Below are 11,549 nucleotides of genomic sequence, written 5' to 3'. Positions count from 1 at the left end.
TCATGGTGTGCCCGGATCTGGTGGATCTCCCTCTGGTGTGCTCGTCGGGTCCGGCATCCCAAAACTCTAGGTCGTCTCCTAGCTCTAACCACCTCTTCCTGCTCTAGAGTGACCCCTCTATGTGTGGTAGTAATAGGGGGTGCTGGAGTCGCTCGATGAAAAAAATCTGTAAGCTGGGACTATCTATCTCCACTAGGTGACTGTAGCATCAGATCTCTATGTCTCTGCATCTCTAGAAGAAAACATGCAAGCTGTCTCTAGTATCTAGACTCCATGAGCTCTCTTAGTGTAGGTTGTTCTGAAAACAAGGCAATGTGGTGGCTCTATTCTGACAGAGACACACAGAGAGACAGAGACAGGTCCCAAACTCAGCCTACCTCGCAAGGATTGGCTTCTCCCCATCGGCACTACGCGTCTTGGACGTTTATGGGTGCGCGTAAGTCACTGAAAATCATTATTTTTTGTGTTTTTCAGTGCTCTGCACTTGCTGTTTTTTGGCAGAAAGCAGCGGATTTACTGGGTTTTTTGGATGACATCGACATTTCGGAGGATTATACACTTCTCGAAAGTGTTTTGGAGGCATCGCCGGCTATTTTCTCGAGCTGTTTTGAGGAGGAATACACTTGCAGTTGCGTTTCTCTGCCTATTCGATCTTGGAGTCTTGCATCTCTCGTACGTGGCGTACCTTGCCCTCTGAGGAGGACACTAATCGGAGTTGCAAATTATACCTTACGGCTTCTCCATGTTCCCGGAGAGTGACAAGTTGGACAGTGCTAACTGGTCCATATGGAAGACAAAGGTGCATACTATATGTATGTACAACGAAGTTTGGGATTGGCTCGAGGATGCGGCACAGGTGGTTATGCCTCACCCAGCGGAGGAGGACTATACACATGGAATGGCAGACGAGTGGCAAAAGATAGACCGCAAGGCGTTTACTTTCCTTTCGCTTCACCTTTCTGATTCTATCCTTGAGGAAGTCAGAACGGAGTCACATGCCCATGGTCTTTGGAAGAGACTCTCAAATCTCTTCGTAGACAAGTCTATTGGCCGTATTATGTGATTGGAGAAGGAGCTCTACCAGTTGCAGTATAGCCAATTCAACTCTCTCTCAGGGTTGACCCGCACGATGCGAGAGCTATGGGATGATTTGGTTGTGGTCTGAGGTGAGATGAACTCTACTCGGATGGCACAACAACTCCTATTCAAACTTCTCGATAGGTTAGACTCTTTCTACCAAGGTCTCATCGAGTCAAGGTGTACCACACAACCCACTTGCAAGGAGGCTCTTTCCCAGCTCATGCAAATTGAGAGCCGAGCCGAGTTTTGTGCCGGAGGTGAAGGTGAGTGTTGGAGTCTCTTTGATTCCCTCACAGGACCTTGCCTTGACCTCTTCACAGTCCGGTGCTTGGATTGTGGATAGCGGTGGGACCACTCACATGACTCCCATGCGGGAGTGGTTCAGTTCTCTTACCTCTTCATCAGATCGGTACATTACCTTGGGTGAATCTCACTCGATTCCAGTGGCTGGGACCGGGAGGATTCCTATCTTCCGGTTTTCAGTAGACCCCAAGTATAGTGCGGTTGATGCGCTTTTCATCCCCGACTTAGCCTTCAACCTTCTCTCGGTTTCCTCCTTGGACACCTTGGCAGCTTTTGTCACTTTTGGGGATGGTAAGGTGATTATAACAGATAGTGCTACAGGTCCAATTCTTGCTAGAGGGGAGCATGATGGCTGGTTATTCAAGCTCAAGGCTCTACTCTCACAGGGCGCGGTTTCATCTACACTTTGGCATGCTAGGTTTGTCCACCTTAGCTATGCGATGTTATAGTGCGAGGCTAGGCATTCCTTGGTGGAGGGGCTTCCATCAATTCGCTCTACATCGACGATCTGCAGGGCTTGCCAGAGACAACAGCAAGCCAGAGACAACAACAAGCATTCAAGGTTCTGAAAGAGAAGCTTACTACAAAGCCAGTCCTTATTTTTCCAGACTCGAGAAAGTCTTTTTAGGGGCAGTTTCATGCATGTGGCAGCAGTATTGGTGCAGTGCTTATGCAAGATGGACATGTTATTGCCTATGAGAGCAGGGTATTGAGAGGGCCAGAGCAGCTTATGCAGATTCACGCGAAGGAGTTGCTTGTCGTTATTCATGCTCTAGAGTCATGGAAGCACTATCTTCGTGGAGCGTATTTTACTATGCAGACTGATCATCAGTCATTTCGATATTTTCTCACTCAGGCCAAGCTTTGTGAGAAGCATTTGTCATGGGCCAACTTCTTGTCTATGTTTCATTTTCAGCTTGTGCATGTTGCGGACAAGGAGAACGTGTTAGAAAATACCTTGTCTAGGCGCCCACATGTAGCGACCGAGTTGGATGAGATGCAAGATCATTACAATACAGATTCGGATTTTGCTGAGCCCTATGACGCTCTTGTTCGTGGTGAACATCTTGATTCCTTTTCTGATGTTTTGTGGAAAGATTTGAGTTTATCGACTTCTTCGACAGAAGGTTATGACAGAGTGTCATGCACCACCCTATTGACATGTATTGACCAAATTTTGGCAGCATAACAACTCCAAACTGGTCCCAAACAAGTTCCCAACCAAGAACTCACTTGCTTTGACAAAAACCCTCTAATTCCAACTCAAGAAGAGCAGTTACAACTCTCTGGAATTGGTTTTTCACTTGTTTCCAGCCCCAACGCTTCCCAAAAGTGTACTTTGACAATTGGGCACTGTTTGCAATGTTCCAGGCATCCATACGACTGCAAAACAGTCCAAAAACGGAAATTTCAGGCCGCTGTATTTTCTGGTTATGGCCTGTTTTTGACCTGTTTTCACCTCTCTAGTGTCCTTGTACTGTTCTCTATACCTATGGCCATGTGCCTCTTGATTCTGGCATGATTCCGAGCACAAAACAACCCCCAAATAGCTCAAAAGCAGCAACCAAACAGTGCTGATTTTTGTACCTGTTTGGAAAGGTAATTAACTTCACCTGTTCCTGTATAGGGAGGCTCTTGCCTCAACAACAGAGCATCAAAAATCACAAGATTGTACATGATCAATCTGATGAGCCAGTCAAAGAGCTCAAGAGAAGCATAGATGCCGATTGCACTTCAGAGAAGGTGATTGGGTTTTGCCTCGATTTGAGAAGGCGAGCGTGCCTCGTGGAAGATTCATAACGCTTTCCATGTGAGTCCTCTTCAACAGTTCATGGGAGAATTGCGGGAATCAACCCGAGGACAGCAGTCCACAACCCGAGGTTGATGAGCTCGACAAAGTATTACACCCTGAGCAAATTCTAGCCCACAAGGAAAGGCGCCAAGGAGGTAGACTAGTCCGCTGTCGTACGTCCAGGTGGAGATAATAAGTTAAAAGATTGATCAAAGCCGTTATCTGTCTCTTTGTCATATATGCCAAATGTTGCACTGAAGAAAGCACATAAAATGCTTGAGGAGTGTGCTTTTGAACGTTGTCTCTTGGAAGCCATTAAAGCATAGACTCGAAGTGAACAGAGGATGCTGACTTGGTAGATATGCATATGATTTTAGAGCTCTACCTAGTTTTGTGGGAGGAATACCATCACATGATGGCACTTTGGGAGCAGGCCAAGAGCATGGTGGATACATTGGAGGGATGAGGACTTTTGTTGCTCCAATCCCCGACGAACTTACTCCTGTGGGACTAGCAAAATATTACAAGGAAGGTGGCCAGTCAGTCAAGTTTAATACTTTCCATGGTGGGATGGATGAGGTAAAGGCCTTAGCCTTTATCCACTAGTTCGACAACGCCTTTAATGGTGAGAATTTTGCAGAGGCTTCCAAACTTCGCAAAGTCGCTACTTTTCTGAAGGACGATACGCAGTCATGGTGGAATGGCCTTATGAACAACCGCATTCAGTCGAGGACTTGGGTGGATTTCAAGAGAACATTTGCAGTTATCTTTATGACTGTGGCGTTTGAAGCGGATGTGATAGCAACTTGGAATACACTTTCATATCTTGGTTTCTCGACTATGGAATAGTACATATCAAAGTTTTGGAAGGCACAGTTGCGGATGACTTCGTTTCAGAATGTTACTCTTAAGGAGCAAGTTGAGTGATTTGTTATAGGATTGCCAAAGATACTCGGGAATCATTGTATCAAGTTTCGGGTTCGCACTATACATCAGCTAACATTGGTCGACAGGCTTTCTCTATGTATACCAAGACAGCCTAGACTATGGCTGATCTTGATGAACCAGAACCAGAACCAGAGATCGTCTTCGAGTAGATCCCGTCCATCTACAGGTTTAGTACCTGATATTTTGGGATCAAGGGATTTGGATGTGAGTTCAGAGCTGTAGAGCATGGGGTCAGGTCCGGGATCATCAATTGCTTGTTTTCTTCGATCTGAGGGTAAGGGCCAATTTTATTACACCAGAGCTAGCTGAGAAGATGGGAGTAAAGATGAATGAGATGGGGCTTGCATATACATCTACTATGACTATTCGTTTCTTTGCAGAGATAGTAGCACCTTTGCATGATACAAGATGGACATGTTATTGCCTATAAGAGCAGGGTATTGAGAGGGCCAGAGCAGCATATGTAGATTTACAAGAAGGAGTTGCTTGGTGTTATTCATGCTCTAGATGTTGAGATGTCGAGCTCTACACCTTGAGCTGGCATCCACTACGGGTCTTGGCCGCTTACGGCATTTACTCACTGGAGCGTTAGGTGACCAACACGGAGGATCTCTGCCAGTGATTCTACAGCTGGACTACACTTATAGTGCCAGCCTAGTACGCTTCTAGCGAGTTCACACTTAGTGACCGCATGTACATATGTGCTACTTTTCAGCTTTAGCACTTAGTCATTTTTGTACTCTCTTTTCTGTGAAGAAGAAGAAGAATCTTTCCATCTCTGTGTGCTTTGTGCTTGTCTTGTGTAGCTCTCTTGCATCCTCATTCTTTACATGGTATTAGAGCCTGGTGTAGGCAAGAGAGGCTAAGAGAGCAAGAGCATCACAATCCCTTCGTTCGCAATCCACGACCAGATGCCGAGTTTTTGAACAGGTCTCCAAAGCGCAGTATACAGAGATTTACTGTACAAGTACAATGGTTGTATGTACGCTTGATTGTGGACACTCGTTGAGTGTAGAAAGTGCTACAGGTACCACGATAGCAGGTTCAGCAGATTTACAGGTTTTTGCAGATTGCAGCTATTTTGTCTTAGTGCTTCAAGATGTCTGACGGTTTCAGTCAGATTATTACTGAGAAGCTTGAGAAAAATAACTACCCTGCATGGAAGTTCAGAATAACAAATGTCCTAAAAGGAAAAGGTTATTGGGACTATGTAGAAGGAGATAATGAAAAGGAACCAGAGATTCCCGAGGCAAATGCTACAGCAGAACAAAGGAAAGCTTTGAGGGACTAGCAACAAGGCCAGAGCAAAGTGATGTATTGGCTTTCTATGAGCATCACAGATGGCATGATGGGCTATCTACAGGATGCTGAAACCCCCGCCATTGCATTGAGAAACTTAGGCAGAGTGTTCGAGGTGAACACCAAGGCCAAGAAGCTTCAACTAAAGTCGGAGCTAAATCAGGTTAAGAGGAACAACCTCTCAATCAATGATTATGCCTTGAAGATCAAGAGTATCATTGAGGCTCTTGGATCTATTAAAGTCTCAGTGGAAGACGATGACATTGTCCGTGCATGCTTGGATGGTCTAGGAGATGAGTATGTACATTTTAGGTCTTCCATGAATACAAGAGACGACATCCCCGTGTTCCAAGATTTGATATCTATGCTTATTCTTGAGGAGAAGAACCTTGACACATCTTCTTCTCATGGCAGAAATAATTCTGAACAGGCCTTCTATTCTTACTCCAATAGAGGTAGAGGTAGAGGTCGTGGTCGAGGCCCAAGGGGTTGCAGGGGCCAATTTCTGGAAGGTCAATCAAATCAAAACAATACAGGTGGCAAGGGAAACCAGTCTCAAGGCAGGGGGAGTCAAAGAGGTCGTGGTGCAGGATCAAGCAGGCAGCAACATACTCCAAATAGCAGAGAATGTTGGACTTGTGGTGAAAGAGGTCACATGTCACGTGACTGTCCAAAGGGAAAAGAAAGTGGAAAGAGAGAACAGGGCAAATATGCATCTACTAGCAGAGATGTAGATGATAGCAAAAAAACGAGCACATGTTTGTTATGCAGCATGTAATGAATACAATGACTGCAGAGAATTCCACCCAAGATGATGTTTGGTATGTGGATTCAGGTGCCTCTAATCACATGACGTCTCATGGAGAGTGTTTTAGAGATATGCGCAAACCAAATGTGTCAGGCTATGTGCAGACAGGAGATGACACGGCACACCCCATTGCTCATGTAGGGGACATACCTCTAAATACGAAGAGTGGGAAATCAAAGTACTTAGCAGATGTACTTCATGTCCCAAACATTACAAAGAATCTTGTTTCTGTTGGACAAATGGTTGAGCAGGGTTTGTAGGTTTGCTTCAATCCAAATGGCTGTTATGTAGAAAATTTCCAGAATGGCTGTAAGCTTATCACAGATGGCAAATGTGGGGGCAAAATATTTACGCTGAATGTAGACATGCCTGAGGTAAAAGCTGCATTATTTGCACAGGGCACAGGTGTTGTGGCTGATGTTGACATTTGGCACAAACGCATTGGCCATGTCAATGAGCAGAGATTGTGCAGCATGCAATCAAAACAAATTGTAAACGGTTTGCCCAAATTCAAGGTGGATGGTATGCATAAAGTGTGTACAGCATGCCAGTTTGGAAAACAGTCAAAGGGCTCATTTCCACATGAGCGCAATGTATGTAAAAATCCACTTGAGGTGGTGCACACAGATGTTTGGGGTCCAACCAATACTGCAAGTATACATGGTTGCAGGTATTATGTCTCTTTCATTGATGACCATACAAGGAAAGTATGGGTCTACTTCATGCGTAACAAAAGTGAAGTGTTTGGTCACCTCCAAGACTTCAAAGTCATGATTGAGAAGGAGACAGATATGCAAATCAAGACATTGAGGTCAGATGGAGGGGGAGAGTACTTATCCAATGATTTTTCAGATTTTCTTCGAATGCATGGTATACGCAGGCAGTTTACATGCAGATATACTCCACAACATAATGGGGTCGCAGAAAGGAAAAACAGGCACATTGCAGAGGTTGCACGTGCATTGATGAATGAGAAGAACATGCCTCATCATTTCTGGGATGAAGCCGTAAATACAGTTGTGTACATTATGAACAGGACACCTACAGCTGCGGTGCATGATGTAACTCCTAAGGAAAAGTTTACAGGTACAAAGCCTGATTTGGTGAAGGGGATCGGGGAGCACCACAGACGGAGAGTGAGCGAGAGAAGAAGACACACAACAGATATGGGTGGGGAGACTATGAAGTGGCAGCTCCCCCTATACATTATACTCACTATAAGTATAGGGTAATAGTGGGCGGGCGCCCATGACCTGGGCAACCGGTCAAGGCACATAGGCCTTAACCCCAACAACCTCCCACTTAAAGGCCAATGTGCCTTTAAGCAAGATCTACTAGTGTACAACTAATAGAAGGTGAGATATTCTCTCCACCTATGCCCACTGACTCTCGATGAGCTAGTGCATCCGGCTCTACTGATAGACAAACATCCCGCTGCTGCGGAAGCCACACAGAGCTAGCTCCAAGCTCTGCAAATAGTCTACAAGAGCTCATGCACTCCTGCAAGTATCAGTCCAATACTTGCAAACCTCCCCTATGCTCTATGCCGAGATCAATCATCGAACAACTAATCAACTCTGCTGCAAATTCTCCCACTGCAGCTGCTATGTCGGGCCTCGAGATCAGCATCTCCTACATGAGGACACCGAATGTTGATGCAACCCTGGCAACCTCTTCCACCTCCAACTCAAAACTCAACTCATGGTAATCTTGTCCCCTATCATAGAGACCATGGCACTCTGACTCCAAGCTCTGGAGTGACTCCTCGTGCCCACCACATATCACATGTGTACCAAGAGTATCCATCTGTCCTGAATCTGCATCAAGCTCTCGCATAAGCATATCAAGAAATGACTCCACAATAGCCAACATCTCAGCATCCATGTGAGTCATCTCTGTCATCACCTCTGATGACTCATCCTACTGTGACTCACTAGAGCTGTCCCGCTCTACCTGTGCATCCATAGACGCAACCTGCACAACAAGGTCACTGCTCTGCCCTCCATGCAAAGCATCCTGCAACCCACAAGCAAAAGAGACTCGCCTGCTCTCTCGCTCTCTACCTGGCTACATGATCACAGAGACAGCACCATCTCTCGCGTGATCCACATGCAATGGGTAACCTGTACCACTCTTGGCACCTCTCATAATCACTAGCAAACCCAAATGCATCACAAAATCTCGCTCTCGTAGAGAAATCTGACATCCACAATCTCTAAGCTGACCAATCGAGATCAAACTCACTATCAAATCTGGTACATAGCGCACATGTTGTAACAAGTAAGATGCACCACTCGGTAATGACAGTCTCACATCTCCTGCACCTGCTATCGCATGCACCGATCCATCCGTCAAACGTACATTGCCAAGCATCCCGCTAGAATAGCTACAAAACCATGCACGATGCGGCGTGACATGAACATAGCATCTACGTCTAGCAACCACTGCGAAGGGAGTGCACTATCCACATGTATAGCATCTCGTGCATAGCTCGAGGTAAAAGTGACATCCCCGTCACTAGTATACTCCGACACTACATGTGCCTCAACTATCAAAGCAACTGAGTCCATGGCATCACTACATACATCTCTGAGACTGCCATGTCTCCTACGATGTCGCATACGATGAAAACAACGCCGTCTAAAGTGTCCAGAATGACCACAATACCAACATGTCACCTGTCGGCGTGATCGTGAATGTACATGTCTCACACGAGTCCGTGATGACTCAGATCTATCATACATATCATGTAATCTGCGCCAAAGTGCTCTCGAAGTAGTCTCATACATAACAAGAGCATATACAGATTCCGCAAGGTGCAAAGAGAGTGTAGATAGTGCCATCTCCTCTAGCTTCTGCCACTGATCGTCAGAAATGTTTGAAGGTCTACCTGCATCACCACTCAATGGTCGATGCAACCCTCGTTGTGTCAATGCATCAAGCATACAATCTCTCCATGCCGCAAAGTCTGACCCATCAAACATGCGCATCTGTGAGAGGTCACAATCTGATCGATCACCTGTCTCTGCCATGAGCACAATGTAGCAAACTAGAAAGCAAAACCACCTCACCAACAACACCTGGAAACTGTCTACAAATATGGCCAGAAACCCAATGTAAAACCTGTGAGACACACTCCAAAATAGAGCTCCCGCAATGTCAATACAAGCCTTGCATGCTCTAGTATCACACTGCAATCTGTGAGCTAATCACCAAGCCCACACTGTGCGGTATCGATGCATACACACGCACAAATCTCCCACCTATAGAGAACACCGCACGCAAATACTGAGTGCAACCTGCAATCTCTACCTAGATCGCATAAATGATACGCATAAAACTCCTGGGAAAATTTCGCAAGAGTTTCGACGCACAATGGCTATCAACACAAAATAACCATTGTCCTGCAAGCTCAATACAATGAGCAATCAATGCGCATCAAACTACACCCAACATACATCAACGGAGTGACCGCGCATAAGCAAACGCCAAAAGATTTGCAATCCGGAAACTTGATCAATGCGAAAACAATGCTCTCAAGAGAGCTCACCGGCACTTGAAAGTGCTCATCAAAATGCATGTATAATGGGCATCAACCATGCGCCATAACCATATGCAAACCATCCGCAAAGACCATCAATCCAAGCACAAAATCACTACCAAAGTATCCTGTGAAAACCAGTGAAAGAAGGTCCACCTATGTGCTCCAAAAAACTGTGTCTCTCAAGAGACCGCCTCGATGGTGTATAAACGCCTCCGTACTTCGTTGCCCAAGTCTACCAAAAAACCCTCAAACCACAAGCTTAACACAAGCTGCAATTGCATCTTCAGCTCAGAATTTATGCACTCAACATCAAGCATCTCCCGTGCTTCCAAAAGTGCATCAAACTCGCACACAATGAGACAACAGAAAATCTAGAATTTCTGTATACAGTCAGTCTGAGCTGAATATCAACAAAACGGTGAGGAATTTGCAGATATGCATTCTACAAGGAGAAAAACGAATCTGAAAATAGTGCTGTTGCGCACACAGTTTTTAGGGCAGCACCTTCACTTACACACAGTCTTCCACACTCCTTTCTGAGCTTCCACAAGAGCATACATCACTCTCAACTGAGCTCACAAGCTCCCATTGCATTCTCACAAAGCTTCCACGCTTTCTTAATCTCTCTACCGTCGAGAGCGAGCGAGCTATCGCCTCGAAGCTCTCAAAGCCGCCGTGCTCTCCGCGGTCATCATAGCTCTGATACCAATTGAAGGGGATCGAGGAGCACCACAGACGGAGAGTGAGCGAGAGAAGGAGACACACAGCAGATATGGGTGGGGAGACTGTGAAGTGGCAGCTCCCCCTATACAGTATACTCACTATAAGTATAGGGTAACAGTGGGCGGGCGCCCATGACCTGGGCGACCGGTCAAGGCACATAGGACTTAACCCCAACATTTGGCACACTTGAAAGTGTTTGGCTGCATAGATTACGTGCATGTACCAGATGAGTTGCGTAGGAAATTGGATCCTAAAGCAAAGAGATGTATTCTTGTGGGATATTCCATTGAACAAAAGGGGTACAGGTGCTACAATCCTACTACATGAGAATTACAAGTGAGCAGAGATGTAGTCTTTGATGAGATGAGCAGCTGGTACAGTAATGCACATGGCACTATTGGGGCTGATGTAAAAGATAATGTGGTTGTACAAAATGTGAGGCCAGAGTTACAGGTTTGAGTGGAGCACAAGAGTCCTCTTCGCGTGGCTCTGTTGAGAAACCATGGAATGGTAGACTACGTACGCAGGTTACTCCACCAACAGGTACAGGGAATGTATCATGAAAAGGAAAGGAAAAGGTTGATGAACCTCCCTTTATGGTTGATGCATCATCAGGTTTTTCACATGTAGACATGGATTCAGATGGTTCTGAACAAAGTCTTGATGAGGAATTTGGAATTCCGGCTGTCAGGACACCTGGTGTAAGGAAAGTACAAGAAGATGCTAGAGGGCAAAGGAGTGACCCAGGACCGCGCAGATCTAATAGAGTCAGAAATCCAGTTCAGAAATTGACTTATGATGGGTATCTAGCGCATCACCAAGCCTACATGGCTAAGGTGATACAGGACGTGGAGCCCACATGTTTTGAGGATGCAGTTGGAAATGTGCATTGGGATGATGCAATGAATGAAGAGATGGCTTCATTGGAAGCAAACGACACATGGGAGTTGGTGCCATTGCCAAGTGGCAAGAAAGCTATTGGCTGTAAATGGGTGTATAAAACCAAGCATAAGGCTGATGGTAACATTGAGCGTCACAAGGCAAGGCTGGTC

At 45.7% G+C, this 11,549-nt stretch overlaps 1 pseudogene; it reads left to right on the top strand.

Moving 5' to 3' along the window:
* Positions 1-426: 426 nt before the first annotated feature.
* Positions 427-963, top strand: LOC147453348 (uncharacterized; annotated as a pseudogene).
* The last annotated feature ends 10,586 nt before the right edge of the window (positions 964-11,549 follow it).

This window comes from Adiantum capillus-veneris, chromosome 7, assembly GCF_014529385.1.
Source record: "Adiantum capillus-veneris isolate H3 chromosome 7, ASM1452938v2, whole genome shotgun sequence".
Classification (NCBI taxonomy): domain Eukaryota; kingdom Viridiplantae; phylum Streptophyta; class Polypodiopsida; order Polypodiales; family Pteridaceae; genus Adiantum; species Adiantum capillus-veneris.
This window is presented reverse-complemented; position numbering and strand designations above follow the sequence as displayed.